Source organism: Hypanus sabinus, chromosome 7, assembly GCF_030144855.1.
Source record: "Hypanus sabinus isolate sHypSab1 chromosome 7, sHypSab1.hap1, whole genome shotgun sequence".
NCBI classification, from domain to species: domain Eukaryota; kingdom Metazoa; phylum Chordata; class Chondrichthyes; order Myliobatiformes; family Dasyatidae; genus Hypanus; species Hypanus sabinus.
This window is the reverse complement of record NC_082712.1, coordinates 128,208,696-128,226,020: the sequence shown is the minus strand read 5'-3', so window position 1 is coordinate 128,226,020 and position 17,325 is coordinate 128,208,696. Positions and strand designations below refer to the sequence as shown.

The 17,325-nt window shown below is 42.9% G+C and overlaps 1 protein-coding gene across 3 annotated transcripts in view; it reads left to right on the top strand.

Annotated features, from left to right (window-relative positions):
* slc22a18 (solute carrier family 22 member 18) overlaps positions 1-17,325 on the top strand; it is a 134,042-nt gene that overhangs the window by 108,269 nt on the left and 8,448 nt on the right. The window lies entirely within an intron of this gene.

The window sequence follows — 17,325 nt, the reverse complement described above, 5'->3', positions numbered from 1 at the left end:
CTCCTTTGGTACTACTTGTTCAATTTTATTTTCCAGAGGCTGCATATTAGCCAAAACAATGGTAGGGAAGTGTGGGGGTTGGAGGTTTGTATCCTTAGACCCTATGCTTCAGTTTTACCTCCCAGAGTACTCCCAATCAAACATATTTCCTGAGCTTCCAAGCTGCTCCACTTGCTGCTTAGATGGTCTGGATTCCCAAGTCTGCCAGTTCTTAAGATTCCTAGTTCACTTAACTATGTTGAAATAATGTTACTTCCTGCAGTCTCTGTGGCTGCAAGCTTCAACTGTAGTGGTTTCAGGTAGGAGCATTTGATGATTCCCTCGGACTGCAATCAAGAAGTCACCCTTTTTCAGTGCTGTCTTTTTCAGCGTCAATAAAGAAGACAGGTAGGGGGACATGGAACTTCAGTTGAGGATTCTGATTGCAGAAAACATCGAGTTTCTAAAAAGGGATTGTGCAGACTGGAGAAATGCAAAGTTCCTCCTGGGCTTCCTGATGGATCAGTGAGAAGTAATCAAAGAGAACATCAGAGCATTCTTCATCCTCAAGCGTTCAAGACAGAGTCAGAGGGAATTATGTCAAGGGTAGACGTAGATGTGCCGTTGAAGTCAAAACTTTTGCAGTGCGCCAATGGCTTTTGGGTCCACCAGGTGAAGGAAGCCATCGAAATAAAACTAGAGAAAGTTTTTTTTAACATGGGTGAAGGTCTTGCTCTAAGTAAGAACTGGAATTCAATTAAGAATAAGGTGGGACAGCAGAGATTGATTGGATGAGGACCAATCAATCAGGAAGGACAGACAATGGGGATGTATATAGCACTGGACTAGACATGCGCAGGCATCATCCCTGAGGAAGATGACAAGAGTTTGTCATCGAATCGTTGGTTAAAATCAATACCTATACCTGACTGGAAGCCTGAGAAGAGTTTATTTGTCACCTGATCAGTTTTCTATCCCGTTCACCCACAAGTCTGACTTCCTGAATGTGCTGGAGATCTGGCTTGGAGGGGGCAAAGTGTTCAACAAAAATTGGCTTGAGTGTATAGACAAGGTTAAAGCAAAATTTGGACCATGGGAGTAGTGCTCCCCCTGGATGGTAGGCAAGGACTTCATCATATAGTGTGAGTAGCTCTCTGTGATGCTGTACTTTGTGCAGATGTGGCCCATACACTCTCCTCTGCGTGGCAGTCACTCAAGCTATTTTCCATTCCATCTGGGGATCCATGCTGGAGCGGATTCTATTTGGTCAAGATGCATGAGTCTCCAGATAATGGGAGAAGAGCACCCGGCATTCTCCTTGTTCTGAATGTCACCTTGGTGCTTGCATATTTCAGTTCTATGACCCAGCCACACACAAAAGTGTCACTGTGTTCTGACCCAAGTGTTCTGAAGGATGGGCCTGGCCTTGTTGCTGTGTAATGTTCCATTCAGTTAGACCATGACGTAATACCTGTCCTTTGTGAAAAAGGTTTTTGAGAAAACCCCCTTTGACCATAAGTGATCATAAATTTGGTGGCACATTCTAAATTGCAGGAGTATATGCTGAAGGATGCACTGAAACTTGGTGCGGCTAATACAGGGGTTTTTGTAGGGAAGGTTTGCAATCCAAGGTTATTCTGCTGCTAGATATTGAGCTAAGCCCTGTGTAGAAGCCCCTCAAACACTTGAAGATTTTATTATCCCAAGACTACATGAGTGGCAGTGGGGCTCTGTACTCTAAAATAGGCAGGACCAATAGCACTATGAATGTATGGACACTATAAATGTAAAGAAAACCATGTGCTGTGTTTTGCATTTCTTGTAATATATTTTATTTATAAATTCATTTATGAAAGAAACATCATCTGTTAAAGATGATCATTCCTGTCTCCTTGACATTCAACTTGTTCTTCCCAATAAAAAACATATTATCCAATCATTCATTGTAAAGGAAACAGTGGCAGCATTTGATGATTTAAAACGAACGAATACTGGTTGCTTTCAACATTCTGTGAATGTGTTATTAAAAATGTGGGAAGCTTTCTCTGAGGAACATGCGCATGGCTAAACTATGACATTAATCAGCAGGTTCATTCAAATGATATGAGCAGTTCTGCTGACTGTGCTGCCAGAAGGCCCATGTACGTGACAAATAAAACCATTGATTATGATGACAAAGTCACCACCTTGCTGTCACTTCAGTAGCGCAGTGTTGCTGCATTATGGATACTCCCTGTGAATCGGAGCTGCAACTCCTTTCTACAGAACTGACAAAATCACTCATTTAATGGTCATCATTCAGGAAAAAATGGTGATATTTACTTTTGTCGTCTGTTATTAACATAGATCTATGATTCCAGAGACATATGTATATATGATATTTCTGCACTATTTTTGAGTCGCTTCAGAAGAAACATGTTCTCTTGAAACACCTTGGAATATTTTAATAAAGTTAGGGAAGTTGGAGAATAAAACTAGAAAAAATAAATCATTGGCTAATGCAGCATTTTTCTTTTTCAGTGATTGTTTCACAGATAAACTGATACCTGTCACTGCTTAACATACCTGCAAGCCTGGCTCATCCTTTATGAACAATGCATTTTTTGTGTGACACATTTTTTGGTTTATGATTCACACAGGTCTTAAATATACCATACCATGTGGCTTCTTGTGAAGGCAAATGCAACCATGTGTAATGTATTCCACATTTTTACCTACACAGGAATATATGAATGCAATTGACAAACATCGAAAAAGTGACAAGCTATCATTTTGCACATCAGATTGAATAGTTACAATGGAGTACATTAATATGTTCCTCACTTTCAGACATTAATGATTTTTGCTGTGTTCTTCCAAAATTATCTGTTTTATATTTAACTTACTATTTTTTTCATAATGATATTCTTACAACCTTTGTATGTTATCTTAGGAAGATTTTAATTATTTTGGAAACGAGATAGCATTAAGAAAAACCAAGTTGTAAGTTGAATGTGTCATTCAGAGTCAGTGATTCTGCACATACCGGTACTTTCTCATCTGGTCTATCAGATCATTGCTGTAGTCACCAATTCAAGTTTTTAATGAGGTTGCTGCTGCTTTTTGCAGGATGTCACCCGCTTTCCCTTTTAGCTCATCTATACTCTTGTTAACTTCACTGCCAAAGCTTTCTTACCTGGGCAGTGTTCTACATTGAAGAAGTGGGTTGCAGATGGAGTGCTGTGGGTTGAAGTTCAGCTACCTGAGCAGGTATCCCTGAAAGGGCTGGGAGAAGTAAGTGAAAGTGAGGTAAAATAATTACTTTTGAAGAGCTGCTTTATTTTAGGAAAAAAGTGAGCTAGCGGGGACATGAGAAAATCTGCAGATCCTGGAAATTCAAACAACAACACACACAAAACGCTGGTGGAATACAGCAGGCCAGGCAGCATCTATAGAAGTACTGTTGAGGTTTCGGGCCGAGACCCTTTGTCAGGACTAACCGAAAGGAAAGGTAGTAAGAGATTTGAAAGTAGTGGGGGGAGGGGGAAATGCGAAATGATAGGAGAAGACCGGAGGGGGTGGGATGAAGCTAAGAGCTGGAAAGGTGATAGGCGAAAGTGATACAGAGCTGGAGAAGGGAAAGGATCATGGGATGGGAGGCCTCGGGAGAAAAAAAGGAGGAGGGGGAAGCACCAGAGGGAGATGGAGAACAGGCAAACAACTAAATATGTCAGGAATGGTGTAAGAAGGGGAGGAGGGGTATTAATGGAAGTTAGAGAAGTCAATGTTCATGCCATCAGGTTGGAGGCTACCCAGCCGGTATATAAGGTATTGTTCCTCCAACCTGAATTTGGATTCATTTTGACAGTAGAGGAGGCCATGGATAGACATATCAGAATGGGAATGGGACGTGGAATTAAAATGTGTGGCCACTGGGAGATCCTGCATTTTCTGGCGGCCCGAGCGTAGGTGTTCAGCGAAACTGTCTCCCAGTCTGCGTCGGGTCTCACCAATATATAAAAGGCCACACCGGGAGCACTGGATGCAGTATACCACACCAGCCAACTCACAGGTGAAGTGTCGCCTCACCTGGAAGGACTGTCTGGGGCCCTGAATGGTGGTGAGGGAGGAAGTGTAAGGGCAGGTGTAGCACTTGTTCCATTTACAAGGATAAGTGCCAGGAGGGAGATCGCTGGGAAGGGATGGGGGGGACGAGTGGACAAGGGAGTCACGTAGGGAGCGATCCCTGCAAAAAGCAGAAAAAGGGGGAAGGGAAAAATGTGTTTGGTAGTGGGATCCCGTTGGAGGTGGCGTAAGTTACGGAGAATTATATGTTGGACTGGTGGGGTGGTAGGTGCGGACAAGGGGAACCCTATCCCGAGTGGGGTGGTGGGTGGATGGGGTGAGGGCAGATGTGCGGGAAAAGGAAGAGATGCATTTGAGAGCAGAGTTGATGGTGGACGAAGGGAAGCCCCTTTGTTTAAAAAAGGAAGACATCTCCTTCATCCTGGAATGAAAAGCCTCATCCTGAGAGCAGATGTGGTGGAGACGGAGGAATTGTGAGAAGGGGATAGCATTTTTGCAAGAGACAGGGTGGGAAGAGGAATAGCCCAGGTAGCTGTGAGAGTCTGTAGGCTCATAGTAGATATCAGTAGATAAGCCGTCTCCAGAGATGGAGACAGAAAAATCAAGAAAGGGGAGGGAGGTGTCGGAAATGGACCAGGTAAATTTGAAGGCAGGGTGAAAGTTGGTGAAAGTTAATGAAGTCGACAAGCTCAGCATGCATGCAGGAGGCAGCACCAATGCAGTCATCGATGTAGCAAAGGAAAAGAGGGGGATGGATACCTGTATAGACTTGGAACATGGACTTTTCCACAAAGCCAACAAAAAAGCAGGCATAACTGGGACCCATATGGGTGCCCATGGCTACACCCTTGGTTTGGAGGAAGTGGGAGGAGCCAAAGGAGAAATTATTGAGAGTAAGAACTAATTCCACTAGACGGAGGAGAGTGGTGGTAGAGGGTAATTGGTTAGGTCTGGAATCCAAAAAGAAGTGAAGAGCTTCGAGACCATTTCAGTGGGGGATGGAGGTATATAGGGACTGGATGTCCATGGTGAAAATAAGGTGGTGGGGGCCAGGGAACTAAAAATCATTGAAAAATTCAAAGCATGAGAAGTGTCACGAACATAGGTGGGAAGAGATTGAACAAGGGGAGAGTCCTTGTCAAAGAAGTAAGCTCGGAGACAGAGCCAGCAGAAGAAGAGTTCAGTGTGATGGCGTACACGGAACTCGCTGAGGTGTAGGCGAAGGGGGACAAAGCTGAGGCCCTTAATGAGGACAGAGCGCTCTGCCTCAGAGAGTTGAAGGTCGGAGGGAATGGTAAAGACCCGGCACAGATGAGAGATGGGATCAGAGGAGGGAGTAGTGGGACAATGGTTATGTTAAGGACCTCTAACAGTTTGCAGAATGAAGGATATCCAGCTAGACTGTCCTTTGAGAGAAGCAATGGAGGACACAGGATGATTTATTTTCTAACTGTTAGAAATAGACATCCCTCATACCAGTGGTTTCTTCAAAATGCTAAATCTAAAACCCTTTTATGGATTCCAGGTAACTGAATCAACCCTTGGGTCACATAAGTCCTAATTCATTCATTGCTATTGTTGCTCTTAGCCCCCAAGAAACCTGTATCTTTAACTGTGTATTTATTGAGATAGAATGCAGAAAAGGTCCTTCTGGCCTTTTGAGCACACCACCCTCCCCCCCCCCCCACCTCCTTCCAGTAATCCTCGAATAAACCTTAGGCTAATCACAGGCCAATTTACAATGACCTAGCAACTGGTACATCTTTGGACTGTGGGAGGAAACCAGAACATCTAAAGGAAACCATTGTTTTTTTTCAATAACCTCTCTCTATCCTCCACAACGTTGACATGCTCAGCTTCACAGTTGTGGGGTTTTCAGGATTTCATTTTCCTTCACTAAATGGACTGATTCTTTAGTCATTACCTCTACTTTTTCCAACAACCTTCCGATATCTAGTTGGTCTTTGCATACAATCCTAGATAGGTATACATACACCACATACACCTTCTGTATAGTTTCCACATGAACTTTTTTTTTAGCGAGAGGAGTGGAAGGTTTGGCTGAGTTTCTCCCCCAGAGAACCAAGCTGTTGGCTAATTCAGGTGACCTGACAGTGTGATCTTATTAAAGAGTAATAAAATCTCTTTAATATCCGTGCCACTCTTACAGAAACATTTTTCCTGTTCAGAATATCTTGGTTAGCTGATTATTCAACATCAATTTTTCTCTTGAACTTTTGATAACATGTAGCATTAAATCTTCAAAGGAGTTTTGAATTGCAAAAATCCAAACTAGCTACGTGCTTAATTCTAACACAACTTCTTTCATACATTAACTGCCAATTGTGATACTGTACTGAACTTGAAATACCTGTATTGCTTCTCTTTCACAATGGTTAATGCTTTGTCACCTATAAATTTGAGTGAGAATTCAAATTGGGTAGCAATGAAATAATTAAGATTGCAACCGTGGGAAAGATGTGACTTTAGAAGTGCCCAAAGGGAAAAGAAACCGCCTGCTGCAAATGTATTTATATGCAAATTATTGTTGCATATTCAACGGATATAGCTGGGCAGGTCCCATTCCTAAATTGTGGTTTCTAAATTACGTTTGGTGGACAGATCATTCAAAGTTGCTGCAGGCATCAGGAAGTGGAAAGAGCAAACTTAAATGCTATTCATTCAACAGCAAAGGATCAAGCATCACCAGGATAAGCACCCAGTCATGCTATTGAGAGAACTGTTTCAAGCTGAATATAATGTGGAGACATAAAATACTACAGATGTTGGAATCTGGAGCAATAAATATAACACTAAGGGAGCTCAGCAAACAAGCAGCGTCTGTGTGAGGAACTGGAGTGAACATGAAATCCTGATGAAGGATCTTGACCTGGAATGTTGACCATCCATTTCATGCCTAACCTGCTGATTTCCTGCAGCAGTTTGTTTGAATGGAATGTATATAGGCCTGAGAATATGCCCCACTATTTTTCTTAGTGTTTGAGGTTCAATTCTACTTTCTCAGCATTATGATCAGAAGAAAACACAAGAGACTACAGAAACTGGAATCTGGAATTAAACTGCTGGAGGAACTCAAATGGTCAGGCTACTTCTGTGGGTAAAATGCATAATTGGCATATTAGGTTGAAACCTTTCATCTCAATTGTAAGGGTTAGAGGGGAGGTAGCCAGTATAAGGAGGTAGGAGGAGAGGGGTAAAGCAAGACCTGTCAAGTAATAGGGTGGATTCAGGTGAGGAGCAGATGACTGGTAAATAGAGTCAAGTTGGGAAGAGAAAAGGTTGGGGACAGTGACAAAGTGTAGTACATGCCCTTTAGCCCACAATGTTGTGCTGACCCTTTAACATACCCCAAGATCAATCTATCCCTTCCCTCCCACATAGCCCTCCATTTTTCTTTCATCCATGTGCTTAGAAACAGAAAACCTACAGCACATACAGGTCCTTCGGCCCACAATGCTGTGAGAATGTGTACTTGTTTTAGAAATTACCTAGGGTTACCCATAACCCTCTATTTTTCTAAGCTCTGTGTACCTATCCAAAAGTCTCTTAAAAGACCCTATTGTATTCCCTTCCACCACCGTCACCAGCAGCCCATTCTATGCACTCACCACTCTCTGCGTAAAAAAAACAACTTACCTCTGACATCTCTGTACCTACCTCCACACCTTAAAACTGTGCCCTTGTGTTAGCCATTTCAGCCCTGGGAAAAAGCCTCTGACTATCCACGTGATCAATGCCTCTCATCATCTTAGGGGGACAGATAAGAGGTTCTGTGGGAGAGATTGAGAATCTTGGATGGTCTGATGTTACCTCCCTGGTGCCAGGGTCCGTGATATCTTGGATCAAGTTCTCCATGTTCTCAAGAGGGAGGGTGAGCAGCCAGATGTCGTGGTCCATGTAGGGACCAATGACGTGGATAAGAAGAAGGAGGAGGTCCTGCAAAGAGAGTTTAGGGAGTTAGGTGCAAAGTTGAAGGACAGGATTGCTACCCATGCCACGTGCTGGTGAGGCTAGAAATAGGAAGACAATGCAGCTGAATACGTGGTTAAGGAGTTGGTGCAGGAGGGAGGGCTTCATGTTTCTGAACAATTGGGCCTTGTTTCAAGGAATGTGGGACCTATTCCGACGGGATGGGTTGCACCTGAACTGGAGGGGGACTAATATCCTTGCCGGAAGGTTTGCTAGTGCTATTCCGGGGCGGGGGGTGGAGGTTTAAACTAGATTTGCAGGGGGAGGGGAACCAGAGTGTTAGAGCAGATAGTGAGGTGGAGGAGGATAAAGGTCATGCAAGAACTGCAAGTATAGTGCATAGAGTAAAGCCAGATCTAACATATAAAGAGGCTTTGAGGAAAGAGAAGCAGAATAAAGTGTATAAAGGTAGTAAGGTAGAAGGGCTAAAGTGTGTTTACTTCAATGCAAGAAGCATCAGGAACAAAGGTGATGAACTGAGAGCTTGGATGCATACATGGAATTATGATATAGTGGCCATTACAGAGACTTGGCTGGCACCAGGGCATGAATGGATTCTTAATATTCCTGGATTTCAGTGCTTTAAAAGGGATAGAGAGGGGGAAAAAGGGAAGGAGGGGTGGCATTACTGGGCAGGAATACTATTACAACTACAGAAAGAGTGGGTAATGTAGCAGGATCCTCTTTTGAATCAGTATGGATGGAAGTCAGGAACAGGAAGGGAGTAGTTACTCTATTGGGAGTATTCTATAAGACCCCTGGTAGCAGCAGAGATACTGAGGAGCAGATTGGGAGGCAGATTTTGGGAAGGTGCAAAAATAACAGGGTTGTTATCATGGGTGACTCTAACTTCCCTAACATTGATTGGCACCTGATTAGTTCCAATGGTTTAGACTGGGCAGAGTTTGTTAAGTGTGTCCAGGACAGATTCCTGTCACAGTATGTTGATAGGGGGAATGCCATACTAGATCTGGTATTAGGTAATGAACTGGGCCAGGTCACAGATCTCTCTGTGGGCGAGCATCTGGGGGACAGCGACCACTGCTCCCTGATCCTTAGCATTATTGTGGAAAAGGATAGAATCAGCGAGGACAGGAAAATTTTTAATTGGGGAAGGACAAATTATGAGGCTATAAGGCTAGAACTTCAAGCTGATTGATTAATGCATAAATTGCATAAATATGTGTGGCTTCTTGCACTTAACTGTTGCATTGCTTCATAAACTTAGCACACTGATCTCTGCAACTATTTATTAAATGTTGCTCTTTACCAACTCTTGTTCTGACCAAGACTTGAAGATTTTTGGTTTAGCGTTCCCTGCCTACACTTACGGACCGATGGATTGCTGCACAATTAATAGCTGAGGCTTTGGGTTGATGTGAAATATGACAATCAATGAAGAGCATGTATTTCCACAAAATCCTGGCCAATACAGTAATGTAGTGGTTAGTGTGACACAGTTACAGCTTGGGGACTCAGAGTTCAATTCCAACACTCTACATTCTCCCTGTGAACATGTGGGTTTCTTCTAGGAACTCTGGTTTCCTCCCACAGTCCAAAGATGTACTGGTTAGTAGGTTAATTGTTCATTGTAAATTGTCCTGTGATTAGGTTAAGTTTAAATAGGTGGGTTGCTGGGCGGTGTGGCTCGTTGGGCCAGAAGGGCCTGTTCTATGCCAAATCTCTCCATAAAATAAAACATTATTTCCTCAGCCTGCACCCACTGGAAAAGCAAACTGTCATTTATCTTATTGATGTTTATGAGCCTTTGCTCAATGTGAATTGCAGAGAATTGCACATCGTATTTTGCACAATTATTCCATTCAACACTCAGTTCCTATTGCGCTTTATGCATTTTATAGCAAATTATCTTCTGCTGAAACCATCTCTGACTCTTTTCCATCTAAACTTTTTATATAATTTAATACTTTCTACCTCATTTATTTCTATCCAACTATGCCTGGTGCTTATCTTTGGGCAAAAAAGTTTCCTTTGAAACCCTTATGTATGAGTATCTATATTTTATTTATAGCCCCTGTTTCTGGTCATCTCTCAAGGTGTATCACCTCTCAAGGGTAAAGGGACCAATCTCTTCACAATCTGATTTGTTACATAGCTTAACCATTTAACAGAGGTTTCCTCCATTTCAATCCTGTTCCTCAAGAAATGAGCACTATTTTGTTTGCTGTTACATGGAGTAAGTGCCGATTGGGGACGGATTCCTACTAGTAGGATTCTACGCAGGCTGCTGATCAGCTATACAAGGCATTTAAGGAAGTGGGGTTTTCAACTCCCAATACCGACTATCTTACTGGCAAACGTGCTGTCTCTGGTGAATCAAATCGATGATCTCAGAGCCAGGGTGCTGAATCAGAGGGACATTAGGACTGCATGTGTCCTTTGTTTCACGGAATCCTGGTTAACCCCTTCCGTACCAGATGTAGCGATTCTGATCAACAGGCTTACTATACACTATCAGGATAGATCTAAAGAGTCTCTCAAAAGCAGAGGGGGAGGAGTATGCCTCATGATCAACTCTTCTTGCTGCACAAGTATATCAGTGCTGCCCCAATTCTGCTCACCAGACCTGAAATACCTAGCAGTTAAGTGCCATCCTTTTTACCTACCAAGGGAGATTTCCGGGATCATTTTGACAGCAGTGTACATTCCACCTCAGGCCAATGTCAATCAGGCTTTAGATGATCTGAGCAATGGGATCAACATGCACAAACCAGCACACTCTAATGCTTTCACCATTGCTTTGGGGAGATTTTAACCAGGCCAGTCTGAAAAATCACTAAGCAATTACCATTAACAGATCACTTGCAATACCAGAGAAAACAACACACTGGACCACTGTTAGTTCACCATCCAGAATGCCTACCGTGCTATTCCACACCCTCACTTCGGGAAGTCTGGTCACCTGGTTGACTTCAGCAGAGACTGAAAAATGCAGCACCAGCAGTGAGAACCAAGAAGGTATGGACAAAGGAAGCACAGAAGTGCTTACAGGACTGGTTTTAATCGGTGGATTAAACTGTATTCAGGGATTCATCTTCGATCGTGGATGAGTATGCAGTAGTTGCTACCGACTTCATTAAAACCTCAGTGGATGAGTGTGTGCCCATAAAGACTTACTGTACATTCCCAAACCAAAAGCCATGGATGAACCTGGAGGTACATCATCTGCTGAAGACTAGATCTGTGGTATTCAAGTCTGGCAACCCAGGCCTGTATCAGAAAACCAGGTTTGCTTTGCAGAGGGTAAAGAGACAACTTCAAATGAGGCTGGAGGCGACCTCGGGTGTACAACAACTCTGGCAGGGTTTGCAGAACATTACTTTTTACAAAGCGCATAGCATGAATGGCAGTGATGCTTCACTACCAGATTAACTCAATGCCTTCTATGCCCACTTTGAAAGGGAGAATATAACTACAGCTGTGAAGATTCCTGCTGCACCTGATGACCCTGTGATCTCTGTCTCAGAAGCTAATGTTAGGCTGTCTTTTAAAGAGGGTGAACCCTTGCAAGGCGGAAGGTACACCACCTTGTCAGTATCTGGGATTCTGCCAACAACAGTTGTCATCGGTGAATTTACAGTCAGTGTTCATTTGTATAGATTTAGTGCATGGTTCTCAAATACCAGAGTCATTTGAGAAACAATTGGAATGTATTGTTTATTACCAGGGAACTGAATGCACTGTTTAAAAATAAGGAGTTGCTCATTTAAGACAGAAAAGAGGTATTTTTCCATTTGTGAACTCATATTCTCAGAGGTTCGTCGAAGAAGTTTATGGATATTTTTAAAGGACAGGTGGATAGATATTCGATAAACAATGGTTGGATTGTTAAAAATTTACTGTAAGTAGATAAGATTGTAGAATGGAGATTACAGTCAGCTCTGATCATATTAAATGACAGAGCAGGCATGAGGGTCTGCGTGTTTTTCTCCTGTCTTTAATTTGTATATCTGTCACCACCCCCCCCCCCCCCCAACAAGACTGAAGGCCCTTTCTCCCATCTTCGGAATATTTGATCCATCTGGACCTCTCTTTTCAGCCTCTTGCTCGCTCTAGATTTATTCATCACTGCAGATATGCTATTGACCATCTCACCTTTTACACTGGCCACACACAGTTCGGCATATACATGGTCCAGTGCCATGCTTTCAGTGGTTTCATAGGTGCCTTGGTGCGGAGACCCCATCCTTGAAAAGCGCAATTGTAGCATTTCACAGCTAGCAAGGCTGGGTCAAGACTTCTCAGCTGTGAAATCTATGAGGCTTTTTAATAGTTTTCAAATTCCTCTGATATTACCTTGTGAGGCAGTCAATCCGGGTGCCTCTGATGGCAGGTCCCTGAACTTACATTTGGCAGCTCTTCTCACCTCAAATCATTCTGTCAATTTACAGACAGCAGAAAGAGCCAAGTTCATTAAAAACATGCAGAAACATCTTGGGTAATCAAAAACATTGCACTAAAGCAGAGTAATTTTTTTTAAGGCGACCACTCTGTACAGAGTGTACCAGCAGAGCACACTGACTGTGAGGTGCCATTTTGTCCGTAATTCCTGAAATACTGTATTTGAAGTCTGGCAATTCAACCCAACCCAATGAGTGCTCCCAAAACTCAACAATGTATAAACTATTACATTTATTAAGCAGGTAAATAAGTAATACCTCAAAGTAATATATTAGAGCCTTTACTATTATCTCTTCAGTTGGTTGTCCATTGTATCTGATGATAAAACAGCAACCTATGCAGGAGAGTTTTTAAGGTGAAAAATCTCTTGCACTGGATCAGTTCCACTCTCTCAACCTTAGAAGTCTGGGTTCAGCAGTACGAGTAGCCATCACAACAGGGGTCTTCTTCAGTTGCAGTGGATGATCTTGACTTCTGTGCCCGTCACACCCTTCACTCTAAATGAAGCTTCATTACAGAACCCCCTTCCTGGCCATTGGATCTCACTGTTGATTTCATTCACCCAGTCTGCCGGAGCTGACTTTGCATGCTAGGTTAGACATATCCCTTTCTCACCAGGGTTTGAGACCTGCCTGTTGAAGCTGTGTATGGGGTGTAGCTGTTGTCACATGCAGACAGCTACTTGGAGCCACAGATGAGATGAGTATCCAGCGGGAACCAAGGGTGAGTAAACTGCCCCAGAATGGACATTGCAAGTCCCTTCATCAGAGCTGCTACCCCTTCCTGTGCACCTCATACTCATTGTTTTAACTTTGTAACCCTCAGGCTCGCCCAGCTCGTGTTCATCTAGGGGGAGCAGCCTTCGGCCCTGCCAAACGTTTGTATGGATGCTGTGTAATGTACCCCCAGTTGCAAACCCACAACGCAAAATATCAGACAGTACACCATATGTAATTAAATGATTGAACTTTATGAATATTAATCTGAATGTAGGGTTAGTAATGAATATAAATAAGGGCCCAAGTCAAGTCAAAGTCATGTTGGAGTTCACTCAATAGTCATTCTTCCACCATTGGTCTCCTCCGAGCATTACCAACCTTCAGACCCTCAGATCCCGGTCCACTCCGTCCAGTGGTCTACCAGCTCTCATCACACACGTCCTCCCTCTTCCTCTCTTCTCGACAAAAGACCACGAAGAAAACATCCTTCCAGATACACAAGACAAAACAATATTCATTTTGCTAACATGCATACTACAGGCCTGTTATCTCCAGCCGTAACCCAAACATTGCTGCTCCAGAGAAACTGTTAACTCGGCAGTGAACATTACAGAGAAGCCATTACACCTATATAGATGAGAAAAAGCGAAGTATCCTTTCCTATTTGAGCTTGCAATGTAATGATGGTTTAATTAATCAGTTTTTATATGTTTTCCAAGTTCAAAGTAAATTTATTATCTATGTTTACACCATATGCTCCCTTGAGATTTATTTTCTAGAAGGCATTTACAGGGAAAAAAGAAATACAACAGGATTTATGAAAACTATACATAAACAAAGACTGACAAACATCCAATGTGCCGAAGAAGATAAAATGAACTAGTAATAAAAAGTAAATAAATAATACTGTAGAAATGAGTTGTAGAGTCCTTGATCGATTGTGGAGTCAGCTCAGCACTGAGGTGAATAAAGTTATCCACACTGGTTCAGAAAACTGATGGTTTAGGGCAATAAGTGTTTCTGAATCTGGTGGGATGAAACCTACTGTTTCTGTACCTCAGCAGTGAGAAGGGAGTATGGCCTGGATGGTGGGGACCCTTGATGATGGATGCTGATTTCTTATGTCAGCACTCCTTGTAGATGTGCCAGTGATGGAGAGAACTTTGCCTGTGATGGACTAGGCTGTATCCCCACTTTTTGATGATATTTCCATTGCTGTTTCCATACCAAGCTGTTATGCAACCAGTCAGGATATTCTCCACTGTACATCTTAAGAAGTTTATCAAAGTTTTAGATGACATGCCAAAAGTACACAAGCTTCTAAGAAAGACTTTGTGATGGCACTTCCATGCTGGTCCCTGGACTGATCCTCTGATATGGTGCCCTAATGAGGACTGGCTCATGGACCTCTGGCTTCTTCATCCTGAGTGAAAATTCAGCCCTTTGGTTTTGCTGACATTGAGTGAGAGGTTGTTGTTGTGGCACCATTCGACCAGATTTTCAGTCTCCTTCTTACATGCCAATTCATCACCAGCTTTGATTCGGCCAATGACAGTGATGTCATCAGCAAACTTACATGTGGCATTGGAGTTCTACTTATCAAGCAATCATAGATATACAGTGAGTCGAGCAGCCTTGTGCTGGTGGTGATTGTTGAGGAGATGTTGTTGTCCAATCATACTGACTAGGTCTGCAAGTGAGGAAATCAAGAATCCAGTTGTACAGAGAGGTATCTAGGTCTGGGAGCTTAGTAATTAGTCTCAAGGGGATAATAGTGTTGAATGCTAAGCTGTAGTCAATAAAGAACTTCCTGATGTATGTACCTTCATTGTCCAGATCTTCCAAAATTGAGTGAAGAACCAGTGAAATGGCATCTGCTGTTGACCTATTGTAACAGTAGACAGGACATGACCAATATGTCAATGCACTTCATCACAATGGGACTTAAGTGCTGCTGGACTATAGTCATGAGGCAGTTTGCCACGTTCTTATTGGGCATGATTGAAGCCTGTTTAAAGTAGGGGGGTACCTCAGACTGCCCAAGCGAGAGGTTAAAGATATCAGTGAATACCCCAGACCCCAGCACAGGTCTTTAGTACTTGGCAAGGTACACTGTCTGTGTCATATGCTTTCCATGGGTTTACCCTCCTGAACGATGCTTTCACGTTGGCCTCAGAGAACAACATCACAGCTTTCTCAGGGGTTGTGGGAGTTCATGAAGGTGCCTCCATGTATTGATGGTCAAAGAGAGAATAAAAAGGCGTTGAACTCATCTGGGAGCAAAGCCTTGTTGTAGAAGGTGATAGCATCCTTCTGTGGTCCACGTTTGGTTCAGAATTGCCACTTCACATGCGAGATGGCTTTCCAGAGGTCATACCTAGACCACTGGTACTCACCCAGATCACCATCCCTAATTATCACGAGAAGATTTTGCACGGTGATGAGCTGCTACTCCCGCTATTCCAGTTACTAATCTGCAGGTATTTGCTGCACTGGGGGATCTAATCTAGGATTTTGACAGCATAATTGTAATGGAACAATAATTTATTTTCAAGATAAGGTGATTTTCTATTTGGTGTTGGGTGCTGGTGGTTATTGTTCCTCTCCACACTTGGTAGCACATCGAGTGGCAACCTTGCTGTTTCTTTAGCATTTGTCTGTTTTTTACAAGGCTGAGTTGCTAGCTCGCCGCTCAGCCCAGCATGGATGGACAGCCTGCGAGGAGCCGGCTGGATTCGAATCCAAGCCCACTTGCCTCAGAATTCTGGTGCATTTGCCACTACACCACTAGCCGGCTTACTTTTGGTGTTGGTGGACCTCTTGTATATTCTGTAGTCATTGGAAATTCCAACATTAGGATAGTTCTACCTGTTTCATAGCGTAGTTGCTTTTCACAGTCATTTCAAACTGCTTCCTTCTTCTTTTGTCTAATGATAATCATCTCAGATTCCTGCAAGGCAAATGAACAGGACATGCTATGTGCATGATAACAGCAGACAAAAGAGGCAACTGGTTAAACTGCACATAGCCTGGTTTTCATCTCTGATTTCAAGCACTTTTTTTGTACATATTCAGCCCACTGCTGAGGAACTCCTATAGAGCCTGTGGGAACTGTGTTTGGGAATTTTCAATGCTTTCTTCCAAAGCTTCCAAGAGTTCATTGAGTTTGTACTTCCAACAAAAGACTTCTCTTATTCTTATAGTACATTCAGTCCATTGCAAGTAACTTATTTCATATTATGACTCAGATACAATTTCTAGTAAAGCTCCACTGAACAATTAAAAGTTGTTATCTTTCCTGATTTTTCCCATAATCTAAGAGCACAGTCCAAATAAACTGTTGCTTGTTTCACTTCCATTACATGTGCAATGTAAGTTGAATTATTGCTTTGCTGCATTGAAATTGGCTCAGCATATTAATGCAATTGTGAAGAAGACACACCAGTGGCTGTACTTTGTTAGGAGTTTGAGGAAATCTGACGTGTCATCAAAGGCTTGCAAACTTCTACAGATGCACAATGGAGAGCATTCTTACCTGTTGCATCACACCCTGGTATGCACAGGATTGCAAACAGCTGCAGAGGGTTGTAGATTCAGCCAGTTACATGAAGGGCCCAATACTTCCCGGCCATCAATGACATCTTCAAAAGACGGTGCCTCAAAAAAACGACATCCATCAATCCAGGACGTGCCCTCTTTACTACCATCGGGAAGGAGGAGGTACAGGAACCTGAAGACCCACTCTCAACATTTTAGGAACCACTTCTTCCCCCTGCCATTAGATTTCTGAAGATTCCATGAATAATGTCTTATCATTTGTCTTTGCACTATTTATTTTTGCACAGTAATTTTCATGTCTAGCACTGTACTGCTGCTGCTCAACAATATGTTATGTCAGTGATTAACTGATTCTGATTCTAACTCTAACTCATGGCAGCCCCTGACTACAAGATGGAATCTCCCGAACTTTGTCTCAGTCCCAGTCCCACAGCAGGTGTTGTGCTAGTCTGAAGAGAGCTGGTTCCCGCACATACTGTGCAAGTGCATGGCCCTGTAACAAGAGGTCACTGAAGGCACCTGTCTCATATTTCCTTGCTCAGCTAGAATTTGAGCTCATTGACACCAAACAAAAGAAGTAAGCAGTGGTGAA